The sequence below is a fragment of the Macaca nemestrina genome, chromosome 4, assembly GCF_043159975.1.
Source record: "Macaca nemestrina isolate mMacNem1 chromosome 4, mMacNem.hap1, whole genome shotgun sequence".
In the NCBI taxonomy this organism is placed as follows: domain Eukaryota; kingdom Metazoa; phylum Chordata; class Mammalia; order Primates; family Cercopithecidae; genus Macaca; species Macaca nemestrina.
The window spans coordinates 132,186,610-132,214,403 of NC_092128.1; the positions used below are offsets into that span (position 1 = coordinate 132,186,610).

Below are 27,794 nucleotides of genomic sequence, written 5' to 3' on the forward strand. Positions count from 1 at the left end.
TCCTTCAGTAATGAGCATTTGTTCTTTTTCAAGATGATGATTATTCCCCACCTTCTAAGAGACCAAAGACCAATGAGACACCACAGCCACCAGTCCCGTAACCTGCCAATGCTGGGCAACAGAAAGTGAGGGAGTTCAACTCTGGTAAGTTCTCAGCGAAATCCACAACCTTTTCCTTCATCTTCTGGACTGTCAATGTGACTGATGAAAGTTACAACATTCTCTGCAGGGGGAAATGTTTTAGCATGTATTACTACATTTTAATCACATCTTTGTAAAGCCACGAGCATTTTGAAAGTCACATTACAGACATTGTTTAAACATAGTTTGTATTTACCAAAGCATAGGACATTATATCATCTCATATTAATTAGTTAGTTGGCTCAAAATTAGTGCTAATGACTTAGTAATTCAGTGATTTCTCTTAGCTTTAAAACTTTTATTTCAGAACTATTTCACCTCTTGGTTTTCATTTTTGCTGTGTGTCACTGCCTGCCAGCTGCTAATTTATTAACTCCCAGTGGATCATGTGTCCTGTGAAGGGACTGAATGTTAGTGGCAAATTATGTTGATGATTTGTATTTTGAGTAAGCAATTTGAATAAATAGAACATTAAGCTTGTATACATTTTGAAAATAGTATTTTAATATTCTACTGTGTCATAGTCAAAATGATTGAATATATGTTGAATTTATGTGTACTTTAAGTTGTTATATGTTTATGTTCTTTAGCATTCTAACTTGCAATTATATATATGTGAAGTATTTTTTTTTTTCTCAAGAAGATTAGACTCTGATTTATTGAGGCATCTGTTTGATGTCGTGTTAAGTGGCCTGGGCTCTGTGTAGGGGTTGAGGTTAAAGCAGGAAGAAGGGTAGTGAGGGGCAGGGGTGCCAGGATTAGATTGGAATACCTGGGGGTTCTCTGAGGCTCCCCAAGTTTCCCTGGTCCTGGTCAGCTGTGCTGCTGGCCTGGGCATCTGATGAGCCTGCAAGGGTGACTCCCAAGAAGTGAGTGGTCCAGGGGCTAGGGCAGGGACTTTGGAGTCACGCTGTTGGCTTTGAATCCAGACTCATACACTTGGTAGCTGTGAACTCTCCATGCCTCAGGGACCTGCAGAACTGAGCTCTCTCTGAGCCAGGTTCCATCCAGGCACTGCAGATCCATCCAGAGGGAAACCGCCCCAAGTTGCTCACTATTCAGTGCCTTCTCAAGCAGACCCTTGTCTCCTTCTAGGCCCTCACATTCCAGTGGAGGAGACGAAACTCATCTGCCTCTGTCCCTCTGGGCGCACCTCATGCCAGGTGCATCTGTGGACCTGGGCCATGCTCCTGGGCTTCCGAAGTTGGAGAAAGCTGTCAGGCTCAGGTGGGTACATCAGAGCAGCTGCTGCCCTCTGGACACAGTGACAAAAGAACACTCTGGGCCTGGAGCCCTGGTCTGGGGCATTGGGCAAGGCTCTTGCACTTCTCTGAGCCCATTTCCCCATCTGGAAAGTGTGCTGATTCTATCTCCCTGTGGGCACTGAGGGCTCAGTGTTAGTTTGAGAACCAGCATCTGGGATTTGGGCTATAATTCCCCTTCAGCCCCATAGCTGGGGGGAACCAGGGACTTTGTCGGGATACCCCAAGCATCAGGCCAGCTTCCTGCCCCTGGCTTGGGCTCAGCATCTGAAGTAGTCTAGGTGGCAGATGGTCCTGGTGAGGATTGGGGCTTTTCCCCAGACTGAGGTCACACCCAGAGCCAGAAATCATGGTACCTGCTCTGGGCAAAGGTGCCAACCTGTATGACAAGAGCAAAACTCTGCTTCAAAACAAAACAAAACAAAACAAAACAAAACAAAAAAAAACACCTTGCGTCATTTCAGGGGGCTCACACCTCCCTAAGGGCCTGGTAATTGGCCTGCTCTGGCCTGCACCTGGCCCCCAGGGTACAGGGTAGAGGTAACACCCCACCTTACCTGGTTTCTTCCTGCCAGGGCCAATCTTAAGACCTCAAGACTTTACAGCCTATCCCACCTCCCCCTCTGGCCAGCCTTGAGCCCTTGTGGGTCCAGCACTTTTTCCAGGCTCTCTCCTGGTTCTCCTTCTGCCTCAAGGCCTGGCTCATGCTGCTCCCCCTCCCACTCACCAAGACCCACAAAGTCCACTCCACACCCAGCTATGCCCCATCCCCTCGGATAGTCCTTTCTCTTTCCTCAGGTGGCCAGGTGCATATCTTGGTGTGAGGACCTTCACTGCACCTGGGAATGCCTACTGGTCACCTCGGTGACAGAGACCAAGGCATTTACTTGATATGAGTGCCCTGGTTCACTGTCTACATGGCCAGGGAGGGAGTCAATAATAGACTTTTGACTTGCTGCAAGGACCAGTTCTCCTGGCCCCATGGCTCTAGGGATGGAGGACGCTGCAGAAGACGCACACCTCCCTTCCCAGCTGAGGACTGTGGGTCATCTCAGGGCAATTTCACAGTCCCCACGTGCCCCACCCCCCAGCTCTGCAAATACCAAGCAGCGCAGCCTGCCTAGGGGACAGTGGGCTCAGGAGTACCCAGGTCGTCCCCAGAGTGCCCTTGCCAGGCCCCTCACCTAGCTGCTCTCACAGCTCTGTAGCAAGAGTTCTAACCTTTTTTGACTGGAGCCTGCTGAGAATAGGAGCTGTGGACTGTTTTCCCAGAAAGGCATGTACACGCTGTCCACACAAAACCTTGCATTGTGGTCAAGCGCAGTGACTCACGCCTATGGTCCCAGAACTTTGGGAGGCCAAGCCAGTTGGATCACCTGAGGTCAGGAGTTCGAGACCAGCCTGCCCAGCATGGTGAAACCCTGTCTCTACTAAAACTACAAAAAATTAGCCAGGCATTGTGGCAGCCACCTGTAATCCCAGCTACTCTGGAGGCTGAGGCAGGAGAATCACTTGAACCCGGGAGTTGGAGGTTGCAGTGTGGTAAGATTGCGCCACTGTACTCCAGCCTGGGTGATAGGAGCGTAACTCCGTCTCAAAAAACAAAACAAAACAAAACCTTGCATCCTTTCAGGGGGCTCACACCTCCCTAAGGGCCCCATAATTAAAACCCTTGGGCCTGAGGGTGAGAAACCTTATCTCATTTCTTCCCCGAGTGATCAACCCAGGGGTAAAGAAGGAGAAGCCCAAAAGCAGGACCCATGAGAAGGACCCCCTCCTGCAGTTTGAGTCCCACTCCCTCCTGCCCCTGCCTCTCCTCTGTCTGGGACTACTCCCTGCTCTGCCCCACTCTTGGGGCCATAACCATCGGGAGCTGTGTTTGGCTACAGGCCCCAGCGGCAACCCTGGGCACAAAGTGGGCAGGGTCACCTGGTGGGGATCAGAGTAACATGGCAGGAAGTGAGGGGGAAAGTCACCCTGGAACCGTGCCTCTCTGCCCCCTGACGTCACTGGGTGCACTCCTCCCTCCACTCACTCAGGCAGTGGCATGAGTTCCATGGGAGTGATGTCCTGCTGCCTCTGCTGCCTCTTTTTCTTCTTGGGGCTACCATAATACTTTCCCTTCCCCAGCCCTGCCAACCTGGTGGACATTGGACTTCCCTCTCATGGGGTCCTGGGGACAGGCCCATCCTGTATCATACCCACAGAGAGACCCTTTTTTTCTTCAGGGCCTTGGGAACAGCCAGGTTCCATGAGTTAAATGCAGATCTGAACCATACCAAGGATATACCAAGGGGTATATACTGTCCTCTACTGAAAAGTAGCTAGGGATTCCAACTAGGTGAGAGGGAGAGTGGGACAGAGCCAGACCAGACCAGGACTGATCCCCTGGAAAAAGCCTGCCATCAAAGGTATTGGTGAGTGCTGGGTGCGGTGGCTCACTACTGTAATCCCAGCAGTTTGGGAGGCTGAGACAGGTGGACTACTTGAGGCAAGGAGTTCAAGTCCAGCCTGGGCAACATCGCAAAACCCCATCTCTACTAAAAATAGAAAAATTAGCTAGGCAAGCTACGCTCCTGTAATCCCAGCTACTCAGGAGGCTGAGGCAGGAGAATCACTTGAACTGGGGAGGCAGAGGTTGAAGTGAGCCAAGATTGTGCCACTGCACTCCAGTCTGGGAGACAGAGTGAAACTGGGCTGCAAAAAAAGAGAAGAATATGGCCTTAGCAGAGGGGTCAGCCTGGCAGTGCCTTCCCTTGGGTTTCTCCGGGGTAGGCCTGTGCCGTGAAGAGGCACTTCCTTCTGCCTGTTCATGGCCCACAGCAAGAGAATGTCTGCTTCTGGGGGTTGGGTGGGGGACTGCTGGCAGAACTGGAAACCTTCTTCAGGAGGGGTTTTTTTGTTTTGTTTTCGAGATGGAGCGTCGCTATGTCACCCAGGCTGGAGTACAGTGGCGCAATCTCAGCTCACTGCAACCTCTGTCCCCCCAGGTTCAAACAATTCTCATGTCTCAGCCTCCTGAGTAGCTGAGATTACAGGCATGTCCCACCATGCCTGGCTAATTTTTGTGTCTGTTGTATAGATGGCATTTTGCCATGTTGGCCAGGCTGGTCTCGAACTCCTGACCTCAAGTGATCCGCCCACCTCAGCCTCCCAAAGTGCTGGGATTACAGGCATGAGCCACCGAGCCCAGCCCCTTCAGGTGGGTTTTGAGGCTTCACTACAATACTAGTTTCCTGTAGCTGCTGCAACAAATTACTTAAAACAACCCAAATATATTCCCTTACAGTTCTGAAGGCCAGAATTCTACAGTAAGTCCCACTGAGTCAAGGTGGCTCGGAGCAGGGTCGGTGCCTTCTGAGGCTCTGCAGGAGAATCCATTTCCTGGCCCTGGAGCTAGCATGCACTCCTCAGCTTGTGCTTCCTGTCTCAAATGACTGGAGTTTCCCACTCTACCTCCCTCCGCTCTCCATCACCTGCTCTGCTCTTATAAGGATGCGGGTGAGTACATCAACCCTGCCGGTACAAGCCAGCCAAAGACCCTTAACTTCATTATATCTGCAAAGCCCCTTTTGCCATATAAGGTTATGTTCACCAGTTCCTGGGATTAGGATATGGGCATCTTGGGGGCATCAGCCTGCTACAGCTAAGCTGCAAAACTATTACACTCTCCTGGTGTTTCAATGATTGGGGAAAAAAGGGTTTACATTTTTTGCTTAGGGATCCCTCTTAAACTTGTATCTGTAAGGTCTGGGGTCCACCCTTAACCTTGTGTGTTTTTTTTTTTTTTTTTTTTTTTGAGATGGAGTCTTGCTCTGCCATCCAGGCTGGCAGTGGCGTGGTCTCGGCTCACTGCAACGTCTGCCTCCTGGGTTCAAGCGATTCTCCTGTCTCAGCCTCCTGAGTAGCTGAGACTACAGGCGCCCACCACCGTGCCCGGCTGTTTTGTATTTTTGGTGGAGACGGGTGCGGGTGGGGAGTGGGGTTTTGGCTGTGTTGCCCTGGGCTCAAAGCGATCCGCCTGTCTCTGCTGCCAAAGTGTTAGGATCACAGGCTTACACCACCACACCCGGCTGCTGTACGGTCTTATTTCACACAGCTGAGACATGTTTCAGGAAGTTTGCTAAAAGAGCCCTGGAGACCTCCTCATTGTGGCCTTCCTGTTACCATGTTTAATTTGATTGAACTTTTCTGCCCTCCTGCTTTTCAGCTTCTCTAATAATCTCCCATTAAACCAATTCTAAACCACCAAAAAAGGGAAGTTTTTTTTTTTTGAAAGCAGTAAAATGATGTGGATTGTTAGAATATAAAATATATGAGATAAGTCATTATATGTTAGTGCTGCTCTGACATAGGGACGTATTATTGAGAATCAACTTTTGCTCGATTTTCAGAGAAATGGAATAATTTCTCTGAAATTATTCTGAAAGTATCCTGAAAGTATCGCTGATCTACGTAAACAAATTGAAGAATTGTCTGAAAGAAAATATGGTATGTCTAAACTGGAAAAGTCCTGTAATCCTGTGTTCATGAGCATTTACACAGTGGAGTTACTCTTCATCATGGGGGTATCGTGGACAGGCCCAGGGCTGCTGGTGAGTCATGCCTCCTTACACGTTTCTCCTTGTCAGGTGCTTTGTAGTGTCTAAATATTGGAAACATTCTTTGTTTCTAGATTGCTGCAATGCTAAGGAAAAGTAGTATCTCTTTAATTATCAGTTAGCATTTCTTTTAAACTCTCAACATGGAGATTGGGAATTTATTTACATATTTATTGCAAAGCCCTGGATCTTAGGGATTTCATTGAATTTTTTTTTTTTTTTTTGAGACGGAGCCTCGCTGTGTCGCCCAGGCTGGAGTGCAGTGGCGTGATCTCGGCTCACCACAACCTCCGCCTCCCGGGTTGAAGCAGTTCTCTGCCTCAGCCTCCCAAGCAGCTGGGATTACAGGTGTCAGCCACTATGCCTGGCTGATTTTTGTATTTTTAGTAGAGACGGGGTTTCACGATCTTGGCTAGGCTGGTCTTGAACTCCTGACCTCCTGATCTACTCATCTCAGCCTCCCAAAGTGCTGAGATTACAGGTGTGAGCCACCATGCCTGGCCAAATATTGTTTTTTAAAACGAATTATTTCTCTTAGTCTGCTTTGTTAAATTTGGAATTCATCTGGGCGCGGTAGCTCATGCCGATAATCTCAGCGCTTTGGGAAGTCGAGATAGGCAGATACCTGAGGTCACGAGTTCGAGACCAGCCTGACCAACATGGAGAAACCCTGCCTCTACTAAAAATACAAAATTAGACAGGCATGGTGGCACATGTCTGTAATCCCAGCTATTCAGGAGGCTGAGGCAGGAGAATCACTTGAACCCGGGAGGCAGAGGTTGTAGTGAGCTGAGATTGCACCATTGCACTCTAGCCTGGGCAAAAAGAGCAAAACTCCCTCTCAAAATAAATAAATAAATAAATAAAAAGTTCAGTACTCACCAAGGTGCCTCTGTTGTCTCTACTTTTTATCTTGATGCATCACTGAATTGACGTTAGATTTCAAACTCATCATTGCCCTTATATGATTCTAATCTGAAGCCACCTTTATATAATGATGAAAGAAGTTAGCAATTTGTTATTATCCTCTGTCTGTTGGTATATATCAAATGCTCACCTAAAAAGAGCAACAACCAGTGGAAAACATCGTGTGTTTTACTGTTTTTATTTGGATGACTATTTACGTGTAACCTGCTAGCAAACTATAAAATTGTATGAGATGCAGAATTTTAACTGAATTACTTTAAGTGAACATTTAAACATGATAAACTATATTGATGATATTTATGTTAATATACTTAAAATGAACATTTTTTCTTCATCATGGGTAATATAACCTACTCCTCAATGAAAATCTAGAATTAAATTTGCTAATGAATTCAGTAACATTTCCATAATATTTTCAGTTATGTGCTTAAGGTTCTCTTAGTATTTCTCCCACTTTTTAATAGCTATGGCTTTTTTGCCTTTGGTTTTTTTGTTTTTTTTTTTTTGGTTCATTTTAAAGCAAAAATCTCACAATATGTGATACCTGGAAAACACTGTAACCTAGTGGTAAGACCATAGGCACTGGGGACACAGGCTGGCCATGTCTGTTCTCCTGTCTGAGCTTTAGTGTCCTCTTTTGTGGTCATGAGAACTGAAGATCTATCTCAAAGATCTGATAAGACAGTAAAGTGCTTCACATAATACCGGGCATATAAATACACAGTAAATGTTTCCTCCTTATATTTTTATTGATTGAGACAGAATCTTGCTCTTTTGCCCAGGCTGGAATGCAGTGATGTGATCATGGTTTCTGCAACATCCGCCTCCTGGGTTCAGGCAATTCTCCTGCCTCAGCCTCCCGAGTAGCTAGGATTACAGGTGCCTGCCACCACGCCCAGCTAATTATTGTATTTTTAGTACAGATGGGTTTTCACCGTGTTGGCCAGGCTGGTCTCTATCTCCTGACCTCATGATCTGCCTGCCTCAGCCTCCCAAACTACTGGGATTACAGGCGTGATGAGCCGCTGTGCCCAACCTGTCTTTTCTTTTCACACCCACCCTTGGTGATGAAATGTTAAATATGTACTGGTGGATATTACTTTACTGAATATTGACTAGTGAATATTAAGTATTTATTGTCACCTTTCAGACATGAACTTATGAATTCAACAGGGGAAGATTTACAACTTGATAAATCAGCTTCGTGAGGTACGTTTTCAGTCTTAAGTCAGATTAGAAGATTATGTGAAGTAATTAACGCGTAACATTGATTTCTTTTAATGGTGGCTTCCACATGAAGTAATATGCCTCTGAGTATTAATTATGTCCTCGGACAGGAGAATTCATGTTGTCAAAATTCTCATACTCTTTAGAATGAGAAACTCATTTTCTTTTTATTAACCCGTTATAAATACATGTAAATATTGCACTTATTGGTAGACAAAACTGAAAGAACAATATTTGTCCTACTTTTGACATGCCAGATTTATCTGGCATAATGCATTGAACAGGTTATTATTGAAGTCTACACCAGTCAACTGAACAAGCATTCATCAAATGTCCATGATATGCAGGACATAACAAGTTTTCTTTTAGAGTATGGAGCCGTGCATATTATCTTTTAATTAGATGACTTAGTTAGATATGTTTTTAAAGAAATAGAAATAATTGATTTTCTTGTTTTGGCTCTGGAGTGGAGTGGGGATAAAACAGAATGGAATCACACTGTTTAGATTTAATAAAATGGAAAGATTGCAGCAAGATCATATCCCTAGTCTCCCCATAGCAAATGTCACCTATATCACCTGCTAGCTGTTTTTTTTTGTTTTGTTTTTTTGTTTTTTGTTTTTTAAGATGGAGTTTTGTTCTGTCACCCATGCTGGAGTGCAGTGGTACGATCTCAGCTCATGGCAAGCTTACCTCCTGGGATCAAGCAATTCTCCCTGCCTCAGCCTCCTAAGTAGCTGGGATTACAGGCCCCTGCCACCACGGCTGCCTCATTTTTGTATTTGTTGTAGAGTTGGCGTTTCACCATTTTGGCCAGACTGGCCTCGAACTCCTGACCTCAGGAGATTCACCCGCCTCAGCCTCCCAAAGTGCTGGGATTATGGGTGTGAGTCACTGCACTTGGATTTAATGCGATATTTCACTACAGACTTTGATAAACAGAATATTAGCATTTTTGGTGTTCTTTTTGTTTTACTCATACTATTTTTCTTTGGACTCAATTACAATAACAGAATTAAAGATCAAAGTGTAAAAGTTAAAGACCAATACGGATTCAGTAATTATTCTTTTCTATATATTGTGTTTAAATGCTATCCCTTTTTCTTTTTGCCCTTATAGCTCGAGCTGTAAAAGCCAAAGGTCCAGTGATGATCCCATACCCTTTTTTCCAGTCTCATGTTGAAGATTTTTATGTAGAAGGCCTTCCCAAAGGAAATTTTTTTTTTTTTTTTTTTTGAGATGGAGTTTTCACTCTTGTCGCCCAGGCTGGAGTTCAATGGTGCAACCTTGGCTCACTGCAACCTCTGCCTCCTGGGTTCAAGCGATTCTCCTGCCTTAGCCTCCCAAGTTGCTGGGATTACAGGTGCCCACCACCATGCCAGGCTACTTTTTGTGTTTTTAGTGGAGATGGGGTTTCACCATGTTGGCCAGGCCGGTCTTGAACTCCTGACCTCAGGTGATCTTCCCGCCTCAGCCTCCCAAAGTGCTGGGATTACAGGCGTGAACCCATGCCCAGCCAGGAATTTTGTTTTTTAAGAAGGCTGTCTACTAATGGAATTCCTGGCCTTGAGAGGATATTACTTTTGAAGGAAAGGATTTCTTTTGTTAATAGAAGGTAAGATTCTTGGATTCTTACAGGACTCTTATCTCTGTTCTGAGTAATCCATCTTTTTTATTGTTGACCAATAGTCATACCACTAGGGTTATATTTAATTAAGTCTGAGTTATTTTATGTTTTTTTGGGTTTTGTTTTGTTTTGTTTTGTTTTTAAGACTGAATTTTGCTCTCATTGCCCTGGCTTAAGGGTGATGGTATGACCTCAGGTCACCACATTCTCTGCCTTCCAGGTTCAAGCAATTCTCCTGCCTCAGCCTCCTGAGTAGCTGGGTTTACAGGCATGTGCCACCATGCCTGGCTAATTTTTTGTATTTTTAGTAGAGATGGTGTTTCACCAGGTTGACCAGGATGGTCTCAAACTCTTGACCTTGGGTGATCCACCTGCCTTGGCCTCCCAAAGTGCTGGGATTACAGAGATGAGCCACCGTGCCTGGCCTGGGCCTGCTTCTCTTTTTCTTTTTTTACATTAGCAGCTTAAAATTGGTGCCTTATTCAGACACAAGCAAAAGAATATTAGCCCGCTTTGGAAATAGGTGTGAGCCCATATATGATTTTCCTAGTTTCTCCTCCCCCTTCGCTTTTTGCTCTCTTGTTAGTATGTTAATTGTTTTCTCTCTCTGAATCTTTTTTCCTCATTTCTTTGGCAGACATTTTTACTTGTCTTGGAAGAGTAGGTGAAGAGCTGTTTTTAGGACTCTTTGAAGGGGTACAGTATGGATGACAGTCTTGGCTAATGGTAACCAGATCCAGGGAGCCAGGGTCAGCGTGAGCTAGCATCAATGCAAATTAGCAAAGCACTGGCACTCAGTGGCAGGAATACAAGTGACCGCAAAGTGTTAAACACATCTGGAAAGGGATACTGACATCATCCTCAGAATCTGTGGGGAATACACATAGCTTGTAAGACCCATTCCTCTTTGACCCTATAAAGGTTCTTTAAAGAATAATACCCTTAGCGGTTTTCTAGCCAGCTTGCCTGCTTGTTTATCTTTGAGGACAACATGCCTTGTGGAGCTCCACAGGCCCCAGAGGTGTATGAATTCTGCACTTGAAAGTGCTGAAGCTGAGAGACTGGATCTTGGTAGACCCCAAGAGGTCTGCTTTTCCTCTACTCATTGTTCCTTTTTTTCCTGGCAGCTGGCATTGCTGTTTAAATGGGTTGTTCTTTGCTGTTTAAGTTGTTTGGTAGTGGTGTGTCAGGATTTGGGTTTTCTGAATACTTTCCCGGCTGGTGACTTGAGTGGTGGTTGGGGAGGAGCTGTTTTAGGGCTGTTCTGGAGCTGTTGAGTTGGGTGTATGGATACTCACAGCTCCTCTGTTGAGGAGAATGCTGTTCTCATTGTGCTGCCTTTGGTGGTGCTGTGTGTGGCCCTTTAGATGTGGGTGGAAGTGAGTTGGGGCAGTTAATGAGATCTTTTTTAGGTGCTTTTGCTAAAGCAGCCTGCACTACAGGATTCATTGTGACTTTTTTACTTACCTGCGCATATTTCTCTGCTAGCCTTTGCTATCTTTCTCATGCCTTTGATTTTCCCAGCTCCACTTGGTTGAATTTACGTAAGTGTTCTGCTGTGGTTTAAATACGTTCTCCAAAGTTTATGTGCTGGAAACTCAGTCCTCAATGCAACAGTTTGGATGTGGGGCCTAATAAGAGAGCCCTCATGAATGAGTTAATGTTGTTATTGTGGTAATAGATAAGTAATCACAGAGTGGGGTTATTATAAAAGAGAGTTTAGCCCCTTTTGCCGTCTTGCTTTCTTGCAGTCTCTTTTCCTTCTGCCTTTTGTCGTGGGATGATGCAGCAAGAAGACCCTTACCAGATGCAGGTCCCTCAACCTTGGAATTTCTAGCATCCAGAACTGTAAGAAATAAAATTCCTTTCCTTTCCTTTCCTTTCCTTTCCTTTCCTTTCCTTTCCTTTCCTTTCCTTTCCTTTCCTTTCCTTTCCTTTCCTTTCCTTTCCTTTCCTTCCTTCTTTCCCTTCTCCTCCCTTTTCTTCCTCTCTTCCTTTCTCCTCCCTTCTCTTCCCTTCCTCTCCTACTCTCTCTCTCTCCCTGCCTCCTTCTCTCCCTTCCTCCTTCCCTCTTTCCCTTCCTTCCCTTCCTTTCTTCCCTTCCTTCCATTCCTTCCTTTCATTCCCTCCTTCCCTTTTTCTCTCCTTCCCTCCTTCCTTCCTTTTTTTTCCTTCATTCCTTTTTTTCTTTGTATAAATTATGCAGTCTGTGGCATTCTTTTATAGCAGCATGAAATAGACAAAGACAGACTTCATTTTCAAGAGCAAGCCCTTTTGTAGTTTCTGAGCGAATTATGACTGCAAAGGAAGTTCTATAGGTAGCCTCAGATCCACCACCTAGGAAGCATGCTGCCAAACAGTCCTAGCATCTAGGATTCGATCAAGTGCTGGGCAACATAATACCTCTGCAATTTAGTACCCGCTATGTACCTCCAGTTGGCTCAGCCCATCAGGGCTAAAACTACCCCTCATATCCTAGTGTCTCTTGTAGGCAGAAGCCTTGCCTAAACCCTAAGCTGCTTGGCTCACATTCTGTCTGGTGCTTTTTTTGGAGGGGGTTTAAATATACACAAAAGAAATATGATGAACCTCCATGTACCCAACCCACAGATTAAGCAGTTACCTCCATTTTTTTTTAGATTTGTTTCATCTTCTTCAATCCCCCTAAAAATGTATGTTTGTAAGGGGAAAACTGAATAAATAGCTAATTCTCCACCCTACCTCTCATTTTAAGTCACTTTTCAGAGTAGTAAGTTAGTAACCTAATAACCTTCCCTCTAGTGACCAATAGTTTTTTTCTGAATACCATTGTGAACTCATTATTGTTTGCATTTGATGTATTTCAGGCCATTGCAGTCTTTATTGTTTTGGATGCTTACATTGTCTCTTCTAGGTTAATAATTATCTCTTCAAGTTGACTCTCCTGTCTTTTTGACATGATCCTGTTAGACTTTGATGGCTTCCTTGCTTTCTGGCAAAAAAGATGTTTGGATCAATATACTGTACTGTACATGGAGTCAGCCATTTCTCTAGGGGGACTTGATTCCTTTTAGTAGAGAACACAGTTTGGGGTCTTGGACTGAATGACTTGTGAACCTCCTCTCCTGAGACTATAGCCTGCATCTTTGCATATAGCCCGTTTGGAGCTCTTGCTGAGCACTAACAGATCTCCTAAAACTCCTATGTAGTTCTGCCTCACTCTTACAAAGATTCATCTCTTGAGAGTTTTGTGCTGTGTCCCCAGATGTGGTCTTTCTGGTTCTGAAGCTTTTGTTTCAATCACCCTGAATTTCACCAGCCTTATGCATGCCGTACTTTGGATTGCTAACCCGCCCTCACTGGAGCCAATTTCTCTGGTTAGAATAGTTGCCACGACCCATGCCTAATACTCTAGTAAACAAGTTTCTACCTGGGCTTAGGTTAACTTTTGCTCCTTTGGGCCCTGTGCTCTACCAGCATTCCATTTTTTCTGAAACTCTCCCTCACCTCAAGAACTTATCTGTTCTTTAATGGTTTACTGCTGCTTCCTGGGTTCGACAGAACCCAGTTCAGGAGTTTCTGTTTTAGTTTGAGATCTTATAAGCCTGTCTCATCAGGTTGGTGTCAGCCCAGCTCTAGGGTTAGGCAGAATTGGGTGGGGGCTGTAGTGCATTTTTGGCACAGCATGTACCTGGCTGACTAGTTATCTGTCTTTTCTTTCCTGCTGCAATTCATGGGTCTTAACATCTTCTGAATGGTGTTTAGTAGGTCATCCTGTTGATTTCCTGCTAGGGAATAGTATACTCTGGCTCTGTGCCATTGGCCAACGGACTTAAGGGTAGATGACAGGCTGCATTTTTGTTAAACGGAACAATATGAAGAGATGGCTTTGTAAATAAAAAAGACTTGGCAGCAGGGCCCATTTGAATGGTTGATCTTTGGCTCCTATGTTGATATAGGCAGATCCTTGATGGGAATTTGGAATGATATTAGATCACTGGTACATCAAGTCATCCTCAAGGTGACAAGACTGTCTGTGTGACAGTCTTGAATGATATTTTGTGAATCTTTGGAGATTCTCTGTATAGGGTTTAATCATTTAATTATTTTAGTCGAGCCTGTTTAGTTTCTTTGCAAGGAGATAAGAAATGTGAAAGAGATGGAGACATTAGGGAAAAAAGCCAGGAGCCTTGTTTCCCCACCCTCTACTTGGGTTCTGGAACTGTACTCATAGGTGAGTAGTGAGGAGCTGGGCCCAAGCACATTAATCCTAGATCTAGCTCTGCTTTGCATTTTCTCCAGTTCTTGTATCAAATTCACTGCAAGCCACCCGGAGTAGTATGTAGAGGAGTCATTCAGGACCATGCTTATACTTCATTATATCAAATGGGAGATCCAGTAATTTATAGCCTGTGATTTCTGGAGTCTGGAGATGGCTCTGCATAAGCTTTGCTGAAGCAGATTTTATTACATTAGAAGAGAACCTACTGGCTGCATCCTACACTGGAAACTTTTAGATGCTAATAAGGAGGTCATGTAAAGGTCACAGAATGACTCTGGAATCCATTCCCTGCCAAGAAAGAATAATGACATTCTAGCTTGGCCTCTTTTCATTTCCCTTTGATTTTGAGTAATAAATTATCTCTTCACTTCCCAGCTGAACAGTTTGGGAGTCTCTATTCCCTAGAAAGACTCTGGTCACATACCCGTCAGATTAAATTAGGTGAAAACTCTTTGGCCTTAATGAATGTTAAAGAATTTCAAAGGGCTAATGGAAATTCTTCTAGAAGTAACTGCAACCTCCGCCTTCCAGGTTCAAGCGATTTTCCTGCCTCAGCCTCCTGAGTAGCTGGGATTACAGGCATCCACCACCACGCCCAGCTAAGTTTTGTATTTCTGGTAGAGATGGGGTTTCACCATGTTGGCCAGGCTGATCTAGAACTTTTGACTTCAAGTAATCCGCCCACCTTGGCCTCCCAAAGTGCTGGGATTACAGGCGTGAGCCACTGCATCCGGTTAAACTCGTTTTTCATGTTCCCTGCATAGGTCAGGGTCTTAGGTAGAGATTCATTCTAGCAGAACTCCCTGGATTTTAAGGCAGGCATTCCATTTATTAATTAACAAAGGAGGCATATTTCTCCCCTGGTAACCTAAAGATTTAGGTCATTTTCTCAGGGACTCCATTTCCACTGTGAGAGTTCTTGGAAAACTAAGCAGAGGATGAGGAAAAAGTTGTAAACAAGTTTGCTAGTCTCTCCCTGTCCTACAAAAGAGTATACCTCTTCTGTAACCAGAAGATCCTTTTGATTAGTCAAGGCTGGGCAGACTGAGATGAGGGTGTGTGTGTGTGTGTTTGTGTGTGTGTGTGTTGAGACAGGGTCTCACTCTGTCACCCAGGCTGGAGTTCTGTGGTGAGATCAGAGCTCACTGAAGCTTCCACTTCTTGGGCTCAAGCGATCCTCCTATTTCAGCCTCCAGAGTAGCTGGGACTATAGGAATGTGTTACCACACCCAGTTCATTTTCTAATTTTTTGTGGAGATGAGGTTTCACTGTGTTGCCCAGGCTGGTCTTGAACTCCTGGCCTCACGGGGTCCTCCTGCCTTTGTCTCCCAGTGGCTGGGATTATCGGTATGAGCCACCTCACCTGACCTGCAATGATTTTTCAACAATGTACTTTCTCTTTTATAGAGCCGCCTAAGCTAAAGATTCCCTTGAGAACAGGTACCGTCCTGTTTTTTCATGGCCTTTCTTCCATTTGTGGTTCTTGCCAAGTGAAATTTCAATGACAGCTTATCAAGATGGATAAACCCAAGTTTCCCAGTGCTGGAATATAGAAAATGGATGGACAAGTAAGTCCCACTCAGCAGCCATAGCCCAGGCATGGGGACCTCAACACACCTGAGCCCCAGACATCACCTTTCATTGTGAGTAGCTCTGAGATGACACTTCTGCTGTTCCCAATTCCAGCATTAATTGGACTAGATAGTTATTTTATGAAGAATTTTCCTATGCCACAATCCTGACCATATCTTCAAATGAACAGAAAAATTCTATTAATAAGTCAACCTTCTGTCTCACTCTGTTGCCCAGACTGGAGTGCAGTGGTGCAATTATGGCTCACTGCAGCCTCAACCTCCTGGGCTCAAGCCTCACAAGTAGCTGGGACTCCAGGTACTTGTCACCACCCCTCACTCATTTTCCCATTTGTTTTGTGTGGGATTCCACAGGACTCACTTTGAAAACTTGAGTATGCTTGGATTTTGGTATACACAGAACATATGGGGGAGCTGGAACTAATCCCCCCACATACCAAGGGACAAATTGTATCTGTTTTTGCAATTATACTGTAGGATACATTATGTTCCATGACAATGGTAATTTTTAATGACAATTTTTAATTGAGTGAAATTACCATAAAAATAATAATAGTAGCAGCTAATATTTACTGAGCTATTACTAGGTACCTATAAATACCATCGATTTTTAAATTCCCCATAACTCTTCCTTATTTCACTTAATCACTCTATCTTAAATTACTCATGCTTGCTTCAGTAGCACACGTACTTAAGTTGGAACAATAGAGAGATTGGCATGGCCTCTGTGAAAGAATGACGTGCAAATTTGTGAAGCATTCCATATTTTTAAAAAAAGAGAGAAAAAAATTATTCCCAGATTTTCATTGTGTTTGTGCATATGACCTTTTGTTTAGGTTGAATTATATCCAAAGATGATATTTCCAGAAGTGAGATTACTGTGAATCACAGGATATGAGTGTTCTTATTACCCTTGATATAAATTGCCGAGCTTTCAGGCATGGTGGCTGTCAGCTTATATAATTCTAGCACTTTGGGAGGCTGAGGTGGCAGGATTGCTTGAGGCCAGGAGTTGGAGGAGGCAGTATAATGAATCACTGTGTGTATTTAAAAAAAATTTCCAAGCCTTATCCTGGAAGGCTTATATATAGTTTAAACACCATTAATACTACAAGAAAATGGCTATTTCAGTGCACCTTCACGGGCACATGTATTTAACAAGTTATTTTCTGTATGATAAATAAAAGATCTCATATTACTATGTCACCTTTTTTTTTTTTGAGACACAGTCTCGCTCTGTCGCCCAGGCTGGAGTGCAGTGGCATGATGTTGGCTCACTACACTGCAACCTCTCTGCCTCCCAGGTTCAAGTGATTCTCCTGCCTCAGCCTCCTGAGTAGCTGGGATTATAGGCACACGCCACCACGCCTGGCTAATTTTTGTATTGTTAGTAGAAACGGGGTTTCACCATGTTGATCAGGCCGGTCTCGAACTCCTGACCTTGTGATCTACCCGCCTCAGCCTCCCAAAGTGCTGGATTACAGGTGTGAGCCACTCGCCCAGCCTATTTGTCACATTTTTTTAATCTTTTCTTATGTTAGCTTATTAGCTTTATTTCTTTGTTGTCCTTTTTTATTTTTTAATTTTTAATTTTTTTTTTTTTTTTGAGATGAAGTCTTGCTCTGTCTCCCAGGCTTGAGTGTAGTGGCACAGTCTCAACTCACTGCAGCCTTGACCTCCTAGGCTTAGGTGATAGCTTCCACCTCAGTAGTTGGGACTGTAGGCACATGCCACTATGCCTGGCCAATTTTTGTTTTATTGTTTTTAGTACAGACGAGGTCTTACTTTGTTTCTTAGACTGGTCTGGAACTCCTGCCCTCAAGCGATCCCCCCCACCATCCCCTCCCAAAGTACTGGTATTATAAGCATGAGCCACCATGTCTGGGGTGTCCATTCTTTTCCATTTATTTATAGAGTTAATTTGTCTTTTACTAATTTGATGATCTGTTTAATCTTAAATTATAAAAATAGTAAATATTTTTAAATAAAGAAGTGAAAATTTTCCTTTACTCTTTAGACCCATAATCTTATCTCAGGAAATAATTGCTGTTGAGAAAATGGGCCATATCCTTCAAGATACATACATGGTGATTGAACATCACTTCACATTTTCATATTTCGTGGACATTTGTGCCAATACCTGTTGATCTATCTTAATCCTTTTCATGGTTGCATGATATTTTATTACATGGATGTATCACAATGTACTAGTCAACTGCTGTAGGCATTTAGGCTCCTTCTAATATTTGCTTTGAGCTCTTTATATAATTAAAAATTAAACCCCTCAGCCAGGTGTGGCAGCTCACACCTGTAATCCCAGCACTTTGGAAGGTTGAGATGGGAGAACTGCCTGAGTGTGGGAGATCACCACCAGCCTGGTCCACATAGCGACACTTTGTCTCTACTAAAAATTAAAAAAAAAAAAATGAGCTACACATTGCACTGTACACCTGTAGTCCCAGCTACTGGGGAGGCTAAGACTGGAGGATCACTTGAGCCTAGAAGGTCGAGGCTGCAGTAAGCTATGATCACACCACTACACTTTAGCTTTGGTAAGAGCAAGACTGCGTTTCTTAAACAAAATGAAAATTAGATGGGAATATTGCTCGAACCATGGAGGTTGAGGCTGCAGTTAACTGTGATTGCACCACTGCAGTCCAGCCTAGGCAATAGAGCAAGATCCTTTCCCTAAAAATAAAATAAAATATAAAAATAAAATAAAATAAAATTAAATTAAATTAAATTAAATTTAACCTTCTATCATATTTCCCAGTAAGACGTTCCCTCTTACGTTTCTCCTAGAAGCCCTTGAATTTTGTTTGCTTTTCACATACCATTTAAAACTTTTTAAGTACTGATGTCTGTCTGTGTCATCCCTCTTTTTTTTTTTTTTTTTAAAGAATGTCTTTTTGTCACTTCCAGCTGGATCTACCATGAAAGACTTCAGAGTCCAGGAAGAGAGACTGACTGGGCAACATGTTATTCAGATACAAAAAGACTTGCACTGTAACTCAAAAATGATCAAATGATAGTGCATGCATCAAGTGCAGTGAGAAGCTCTTCTGGAGGGTGAGAGAAGCTTCCAGTTAAGGTGACATTGAAGCCAGGTCCTGAAAGATGAAAGAGAGTTGTATGAGAGTGGGGAGGGAAGGGGGAGGTGAAAGGATGGGGAATGGGCTGGGATGGGATGGAGTGAGCAGCCCAGGCAGGGAAACCAGCACTGTACAGACCTGAACAATGAAGATGGCACATTTTGTTCAGAGAATGGTGAATTAAGTGTGGCAGGAATGCTTTGGAGAAATGGTCATTTGCTTGTCTGGAATTTTGCCTGAGACCTCATTACAGTTTCTAAGTTTTTGATGTTATCATGCATCACTGTCCTTGTCAAACAGTATGATGATCACAATAACATCAAGCATAATATTTCATTAATTCTCACAAAAACAGGTAGGTGCCACAGTTATCCCCATTATATGCACAAAATGATGAAGACTTGGGGTTAATGAGCGATTTGCCCAAGCTCACCTGGTTATTAAGAATGAGTCATATGTTAGGTCTGGTCTGACTTTAATGCTTGCCTTGTTCATGAGCACCATGCATTGTCTCTCCTATGCAGTTAAGCAGGTAGACAGGTAAGAGAAGAACTCATGTTTCTCTCTACTCACATGCTTCTGACCAAATGTGTGTGTGGAGTTTCTACACCAATTCTCCAACTCTCTGGATACCAACTGCGTATTCCACAATTCCATTCCAATACTACCTCGGGTTAATGCAGACCTCACAGGTTAGGGGCTCAGTCCCACGAGACCACCCTCACTTCAGATGCCAATTGCAAGTCCTAGGTTGTCACCTGTATTTCGACCAACCAGTTAGAAATCAGGGTTTCCCATGACACAGAACTTAGAAAAGCAGGATTTTTTTTCTTTTCTTTTCTTTTCTTTTTTTTTTTAAGAGACAGGGCCTCACTCTGTTGTCCAGGCTGGTGTGCAATGGTGCAGTCATAGCTCATTGAAGCCTCAACCTCCAGGGCTGAAGTGATTCTCCTGCTTCAGCCTCTCAAGGAGCTGGAATTACAGAGTTCCCACCACCACATCTGGCTAATTTATTTTTTGTATAGATGGGGTCTTCTTATGTTTCCCAAGCTCTTCCTAAGCTCAAGTGATTCCGCCCACCTCTGCCTTCCAGAGTCCTGGGATTACAAGCATGAACCACCGCATGTGCCAGCTTATTTTCTATTACTGGCTTAATGTAAAGGCTCTATCTCAGGAACAGCCAATGAAAGAGATGCACAGGACAAGGTAAGTGGGGAGGGGCACAGAGCTTCCATGCCCTCTGTTGGGCATGCCACCCTCCCAGGACCTCCTTGTGTTCAGCAATGTGGAAGCTCTCCAAACCCTGCTGTTTGGGTTTTTATGGAGGCATGATTGATAAAATCATTGGCCATTGGTAGTTAAGTCAATCTCCAGTTCCTTTTGCCTCCTGGAGTTCAGCAGGTGAGGCTGAAAGTTCCAAGCCTCAAAAAATGTGGTTGGGGCCGGGCGCGGCAGTTCACGCCTATAATTCTAGCAGTTTGGGAGGCCAAGGCATGTGATTCACTTGAGGTCAGGAGTTTGAGACCAGCCTGACCAACATGGTGAAACCCCGTCTCTACTAAAAATAACAAAAATTAGCTGGGCGTTATGGCACATCCCTATAATTCCAGCTACTCAGGAGACTGAGGCAGGAGAATTGCTTGAACCCAGGAGGCGGAGGTTGCAGTGAGCTGAGATTGTGCCATTGCACTCCAGCCTGGGCGACAGAGCGAGACTCCGTCTCAAAAAAAAAAAAAAAAAAAATGCGGTTGGTTCCTCTGGCAGCCAGCCCTCCTTCTGAAGCAGTCTAGGAGCTTGCAGCCACTCTGTCAGTTCAACAGCATCCCACATGCATTCTTACCATGCTGCAGATCTGAAAGCCCTTAGAGGCTCTTGTGTCAGGAACCTGGGACTAAGACTAAATATCAAAACAGAAAATGCTCCTATTACCTTTGTCACTAAGGGCTTTATAAGAGCTTTAGAAGCTCTATGCCAGGAACCAGGGGCAGAGACCAAATATATATTTCTTTTCTTATATTTGAGACAGAGTCTCACTCTGCCACTGAGGCTGGAGTGCAGTGATGTGATCATAGCTCACTGCAGCCTTGACCTCCTAGGCTAACGCGATCCTCCACCTTAGCCTGTCCAATAGCTGGAACTACAGGCGTGCATCACCATGTCCAGCTGATTTTAATTTTAATTTTGTAAAGGCAGGGTCTTCCTATGTTCCCTAGGCTGATCTCAAACTCTTGACCTCAAACATTCCTTCCTCTTTGGCCTCCCAAAGTGTTGGGATTACAGATGGGAGCCCCCATGCCCACCAATCACAAGGATCTTTATAAGAGAAAGAAGGAGATAAGAGAGTCAGAATTAGAGAAGGAGATGTGGTGATGGAAGAAGAGGTCAGAGAGGGAGATTTGAAGATGCTGCACTTCTGGCCTTGAATATGGCATCAGGGGCCATCTTCAATGTGAGTCAAAGATTGGGGGTGGCTTCTAGAAGCTGGAAAAGGCAAGGGAGCACATTCTCTCTAGAGCCTCCAGAAGGAATGCAGCCCCTCTGACACCTGACTTTAGCCTTAATAGACCTAGTTGGGCTTCTGGCCCCTAGAACGGTAAGATGGTAGATTTATGGTGTTTGAAGGCACTAAATGTAGGGTATTTTGTTGTAGCAGCAAGAAAAAATGAACATGAAGCCAGGGCTTCATGTTACAGTTGCTCACACCTATAATCCCAGGATGTTAGGAGGCTGAGGTGGGAGGATCACTTGAGCCCAGGAGCTTAAGACTAGCCTGGGCAACATAATGAGACCTCATGTCTTAAAAAAAATTTTTTTAAAGGCTAGGCGTAGTGGCTCTCATTTGTAATCCCTGCAGTTTGGGAGGCTGAGGAGGGTGAATCACAAGGTCAGAAGTTCAAGACCAACCTGGCCAAGATGGTGAAACCCCATCTCTACTAAAAATACAAAAATCAGCCAGGTGTGGTGATGGGTACCTGTAATCCCAGCTACTCGGGAAGCTGAGTCAGAGAATCACTTGAACCCAAAAGGCAGATATTGCAGTGAGCCGAGATCGCGCCATTGCACTTCAGCCTGGGCGACCAAGACTGTGTCTCAGAAAAAAAAAAAAAAAAAAAAAAAAAAGCCAGGTGTTGTGGCATGCAGCTGTGGTCTCAGTTCCTAGGGAGGCTGAGGCGGGAGGATTGTTTAAACCTGGGAGATTGAGGTTGCTGTAAGCTGTGATTGCACCACTGTACTTCAGCCTGAGCAATAAAGCAAGACCTTGTTTCAAAAAGAAAGAAAGAAATGAGCATGGTGGGAATGGGGACAAATGGCAATGTTAAGTAGAGTGATCAGGGTTGGCCTCATAAGTGAATATTGAGCAAAAGTTTGAAGCAGGTGATGGAGCTGGCCAAGGTGCTGAAGGAAGAGCATTGTAGGCTGAGTCAACAGGATAAAGGCATTAGGAGGAAACTCCCTGGTGTGTCTGAGGCCCTGGAAGGAGGCCAGCGGAGCAAAGAGATAGAGGAAGCGAAGTCAGCGAGTAGACCAGGGAGTTGCTGGGCTGGAATCAGTACAGATCACGTAAGCCCTGGGATGCTATTGCTGGGGCTTTGGCCTTTGACTAAAATGGAACCACCGAGGGGTTCTGAACAGAGAGGCGACATGATCTGTCTCCTGATTTAAAAGCACGCCCTGGCTGCCAAGTTGAGGAAGACTCTGGGAAGATTTGGGTAGAATCATGGGGGCCAAGCTGTGGCAACATCCCGATGGGAGATGATAGTGGTCCTGACCGAGTGCATGGTGGTGGTGAGAGATGGTCAGAGCCTGGATACATGTTGAAGTCAGTCAATAGGATTTCCTGACAGACTGGATGTGAGCTGTGAGGGAAGGCAGGGGTCAAGGTTGAGTTTGATTCTAATTGAATTATTAATTTTTAAAAACCCTACTGCCTTTCCCAATCCTACCAAGTAAAGGATGCTGGATAAAAAAAATCCCAAGTCAGGTCAGGGTCAGTGGCTCACACCTATAGTTCCAACAGTTTGAGAGACAGAGATGGGAGTATGTTTTAAGGCCATGAGTTTGAGAGCAGCCTGGGCAACATAGCAAGACCTCCTCTCTACAAAAATAAAAGAAATTTAATAAAATAAAATAAATATAGCCGGGCATGGTGATGTGTACCCATGGCCCCAGTTACTCAGGAGGCTGAGGTGGGCAGATCTCTTGAGGCTAGGAGTTTGAGGCCAGCTTGGGCAACATAGCAAGACTTCTCTCTCTGCAAAAATCTTTTTTCAAAAGCCTGACATGGTGGTACTTGCCTGTATTCCCAGGTATTGGGGCGGCTGAGGCAGGAACATCTCTTGAGCCCAGTTGATCAAGACTACAGTGAGCTATGATTATACCACTGCACTCCATCCTGGGTGACACAGTGGGACGCTGTCTCAAAATGCAAATGAAATCTCAAGTCAGACCAGTCCCTTCTAGGCTATGTAGGCCTTGTAACCACATAGTGGCATGATCGGGTTTGTGTGGCTGTGGATGAGGAGACCCCTGCCTGATTGTCGTTGGCTATGTAATCAGTTTATTTTTCAATATAGTAATTAAATATATTTCATCATGGTCTCAGATATGTGTGGATTTTGGAATTCCCCTTGGAACAGGTTGTAACATCTTATTTGCTCCATCATTCCGTAATTTTTAAATCTGATCAGTTTTGAATAAGATCGGAATTGATATTAGACTACCTAGTCAGTTTTGATTATTGAGAAAATGAAATTGTGTTGTTTGCACTTTATCCAAGATTGGTGTCATGTTGGGTAAATCTAATCAATACTTGAACAAATGCAAAATTAGAGCTTTATCATGAAATACTATGTCATTCTTGAAGAAGATGCCATTTCTTTTCTTTTTTTTTTAAGATAGAGTCTTGCTGTTGTCACCTAGGCTGGAGTGCAATGGTGCGATTTTGGCTGGCTGCAACCTTTGCCTTCTGGGTTCAGGCAATTCTCCTGCTTCAGCCTCCCAAGTAGCTGAGATTGCAGGCGCCTGCCACCACACCCTGCTAATTTTTGTATTTTTAGTGGAGACAGGGTTTCACCATGTTGGCCAGGCTTGTCTCAAGCTCCTGACCTCAGGTGATCTGCCTGCCTCAGCCTCCCAAAGTGCAGGGATTACAGACGTGAGTCACCATGCCCGGCCTCCATTTATTTTTCGTAGTCTTTAATAAACAGCTGCTATCTTTGCAGACTTGCTATTTAGGCACTTAGGAGTTTTTCACTAGAATGCATGTGAAGAAAGACCATGGGTATTTGTAATGAATTTAGCATTCATTGTTTGACTACATGACTGTCCCCAGAGCTGTAACTTTACTAATGAAGTTTTTAGAAGCCACTTAGCTAGCAACTGAGCCTAACCAGCCACTCACCTTCCTTATTCAGTGCTGTTTTGTTCTTGCCTATTTCTTCTCCAACTTGGCTACACTCACAAAGTGATACAAACTTGCATTTGTTTTCTTTCCTTTTTAGAGACAGGGTCTTGCTCTGTTAGGCTGCAGTACAATGACATGGTCATGGTTCACTGTAGCCTCAAACTCCTGGGCTCAAACAGTTTTCCCACTTCAGTCTCCCAAGTAGCTGGGACTACAGACATGTGCCACCATGCCCAGCTAATTTTTTCATTTTTGATCGTAGAGATGGGATCTTGCCAGGTTGCTCAGACTGGGCTCAAAACTCCTGACCTCAAGTGATCCTCCTGCCTCAGCCTCCCAAAGTGCTGGGATTACAGGCAGGCATGACCACCTGTGCCCAGCCCCCTATTATTATTATTTTAAATAATAGCTTTATTAAAATATTATTCACATGCCATTCACTTTATTTATTGAAATCTGCAATTCAGTAGGTTTTAGAATATTCAGAGAGCTGCGCATCGATCACCACAGTGACTTTTAGAACCTTTTATTACCCTATAGAGAAATCCATACCCCTTAGCAACTACCTTCTACTCCCCCCACCTGCCTTGGCCTCCAGCCTTAGGCAACCTTTGATTCATTTTTTGTCACTATGGATTTGCCTAATCTGGTCAAATGGAATTGTACAATATGTGATCTTTTGTGGCTTTTTTTTTTTCCCTCTTAGCACAATGTTTTCAAAGTTTCTTTATGTCATAGTGTATATCAATGTTTCATTCCTTCTGTGGCTGAGTAATATTCCATGGTAGAGACACACTGCATTTTGTTTATCTGTTCATCAGTTGGTGGATATTTGGGTTGTTTCCATATTTTGGCCACTGTGAATAATGCTGCTACAAAGATTGTTGTACAAGTTTTTGTGTGGACATATATTTTTATTTTTCTGGGATATATGCCTAGGAGTGAAATTGTTGCATTATATGATAACTATACGTTTAGCCTTTTGAGAAACTGCCAGACTGTTTTCTAAAGTGGCTACACCAGTTGGGTGCGATGGCTCACACCTGTTGTAATCCCAGCTACTCAGGAGGCTCAGTTGGGAGGATGGCTTGAGCCCATGAATTCAAGACCAGCCTGGGCAAGTTAGTGAAACCCTGTCTTCATTAAAAAAAAAAAAATCCAATTAAAATGACAAGAAAAGAAATACCCAAAGTGATTACACGATTATATGTTCCCACCAGTAATGTATGTGGGTTCCAATTCCTCCGCATCTTCACTGACATTATTTTTTTTTTCTAGATAGGGGCTTGCTCTGTCTCTCAGGCTACAATGCAATGATGCCATCACAGTTCACTGCAGCCTTGACCTCCCAGGCACAAGTGATTCTCTCATCTGAGGCTCCTGAGTAGCTGAAAATTACAGGTGTACGCCACCATGCCGGGCTAATTTTTATATTTTTTTTGTAGTGATGGGATTTTACCATGTTGCTTAGGCTGGTCTCATACTCCTGGCCTCAAGTGAGCTGCCCACCTCAGCCTCCCAAAATTCTTAAAAAGAATTACAGGCTGAGCCACCATGCCTGGCCTTCACCAACATTTGTCATTATGTTTTTTTTTTTTTTTTTTTATACCTTAAAGCAATATAAGAACAAGTGTCTTCAATTATAGGAAACAGTATAATCCCAGGGCATTGGGAGGCTAAGACAGGAAGACGTGTTGATGCCAGGATTTTGTTTGTTTTTTCTTTTTAGACAGAGCTTGCTCTGTCACCCAGGGTGGAGTGCAGTGGTGCAGCCCACTGCGACCTCTGCCTCCCAGGTTCAAGTGATTCTCCTGCCTCACTCTCCCAAGTAGCTGAGGCTACAGGTACACGCCACTGCTGCCCGGCTAATTTTTATATTTTTAGTAGAGTCAGAGTTTCACCATATTGGCCAGGCTGGTCTCGAACTCCTGACTTTAGGTGATTTGCCTGCCTTAGCTTCCTAAAGTGCTGGAATTACAAGCATGAGCCATCATGCCCAGCCTGATGCCAGGAGTTTTAGACCAGCCTGGGCAACCTAGCGAGACCTCATCTCCACAGAATATTTAAAAATTAGGCCCCTACCCTGCCTATTGAGAACCAAAAGAAGGATCCAAATTCTCCCTAGCTCAACTCTAGCCATTTCCTGATTGCTTCATCAGCAAGGAGCTGGTTATTGGGCTGTCCAGACCTCCCAAGTGACACAGAAATGAGGTGAGGGAGTTTTCCTGCTGCTCCACTCTGTGAGGAGTTGGAGGATGATGTTGACTCATTTGCAGAGAGAGATGCCTTGTAGGCACCTTAGGATGGAGGGGACCCTGATCCCAATGTCATTTTTTTCTTTAGAAACAGGACCTCGCCCTGTCACTCAGGATGGAGTTCAGTGGTCCAATCACGGCTCACTGTAGCCTCAAACTCAAGCAATCCTGCCACATCAGCCTTCCCAGTAGCTGGGACCACAGGTGAGCACCATGACACTCTGTGAATCTTGTTGTGATTTTTTTGTAGAGATGGGGCCTCACTATGTTGCCAGAGCTGACCTTGAACTCCTGCACTCAAGGGATTTTCCTGCCTTGGCCTCCCAAAGTATTGGTATTACAGGCATGAGCCATTGTGCCCACCGTCTCTGGTTCTTTACCTTCTGTCTCCCTCTTCCACTTTTAAAGAATGCTTGTAATTACATGGGCTCTCCTAGATACTCCAGGATAATCTTGTTTTAAGGTCAGCTGATTAGCAACATTAATTTTATCTGCACTCTTAATTCCCCCTTCCTATGTAATTGTGCTGTGTAACATAGGACATGAACAATTGGTGGGGGTGGGGGTTATTACTTTGGCCACCACGGTAACTGTTTTGTGCCAGGTACTGAGCTAAGCACTGGTGAATTAAGCATGAATAACACACTCAACCTAATCTCCATCCATTCATGGGAGGAGCACCTCACCTGCCATGCTCCTGAGAATCTTGGGAGTCAAGGAAGTCTTCTGTGAGGAGGTGATGCCAAAGCGGACAAGTGACAGAGGAGCCGAAGCTAGCCAGGAAGAGAGTAGAGGTTTAAGGGGAAGCGTATTATAAGCAGAGGGTATCACCCACTTCAGAGACTCCCAGAGGAGAAAGAGTGCATTCAGGGGACAGATGAGGCTCAATTGGACTCCATAGCAGGTGAAATGGAGTAAGGCTGCCTTGCAAGGCAGGGCAGAGCAGAGGCTGTTAAGGAGTTTGGACTTAGGGTAGGTTTATCAACTGAGTAGCTGCCTCAGACCCATTGGACAAGGTCGGTTCCAATGTACAGGATTGCGGATGGTAGGTTTTTGATTACTGTGGCACTTCAGAATGATATTTGGCCTCATGGTAGCACGTAGCCTATGAAGGCTGTTGCTATGGTTGTGAGTAGGAGAATAACACCAATATTTCAGGTTTCTAAGAGGAATCTCCAAGACAAGGACAAGTGATGTAAATGGGGGAGTAACGTGATGAGATTCATGGATTAGAGACATGGCTCAGGCTGCTGTAGAGAAGGCACCAGGGGGAACAGATGGCTCAGTGGGTGTGCAGGAGACCTCTCACTGAGTTTAGGGAGAGGTTTTTAAAATAGAAGAAGTTTGAGAAATTTAAATGATAAAAGAAGTTTGAGAAATTTAAATTTAAATTTAAATTTAAATG

At 44.2% G+C, this 27,794-nt stretch overlaps 2 long non-coding RNA genes and 1 pseudogene across 9 annotated transcripts in view; 2 read left to right on the forward strand and 1 right to left on the reverse strand.

The window, feature by feature from the left end:
* The window catches only part of LOC112423954 (uncharacterized), a 44,026-nt gene that overhangs the window by 4,357 nt on the left and 11,875 nt on the right, over positions 1-27,794 (forward strand). For 4 of the 8 annotated variants that reach the window (XR_011622571.1, XR_011622569.1, XR_011622570.1 and 1 more), the window contains exons 2-12: positions 34-144; positions 1,237-1,368; positions 4,693-4,904; positions 5,798-5,998; positions 8,082-8,140; positions 9,278-9,773; positions 11,537-11,633; positions 15,454-15,689; positions 18,561-18,707; positions 19,824-19,936; positions 26,478-26,593. This is a non-coding gene — a long non-coding RNA (uncharacterized lncRNA). Of the gene's footprint in view, positions 1-33; positions 145-1,236; positions 1,369-4,692; positions 4,905-5,797; positions 5,999-8,081; positions 8,141-9,277; positions 9,774-11,536; positions 11,634-15,453; positions 15,690-18,560; positions 18,730-19,823; positions 19,937-26,477; positions 26,594-27,794 lie in introns of all 8 variants that reach the window. The other 4 variants (XR_011622572.1, XR_011622573.1, XR_011622574.1 and 1 more) reach the window with 4 other exon arrangements.
* Positions 87-27,519, reverse strand: LOC139362938 (uncharacterized). Its single transcript, XR_011622577.1, has 4 exons — positions 27,076-27,519; positions 18,473-18,748; positions 6,887-6,989; positions 87-223 (listed from the first exon to the last, which is right to left on the reverse strand). It is a non-coding gene; the product is annotated as an uncharacterized lncRNA (long non-coding RNA).
* On the forward strand, positions 16,309-16,408 carry LOC139363042 (U6 spliceosomal RNA; annotated as a pseudogene).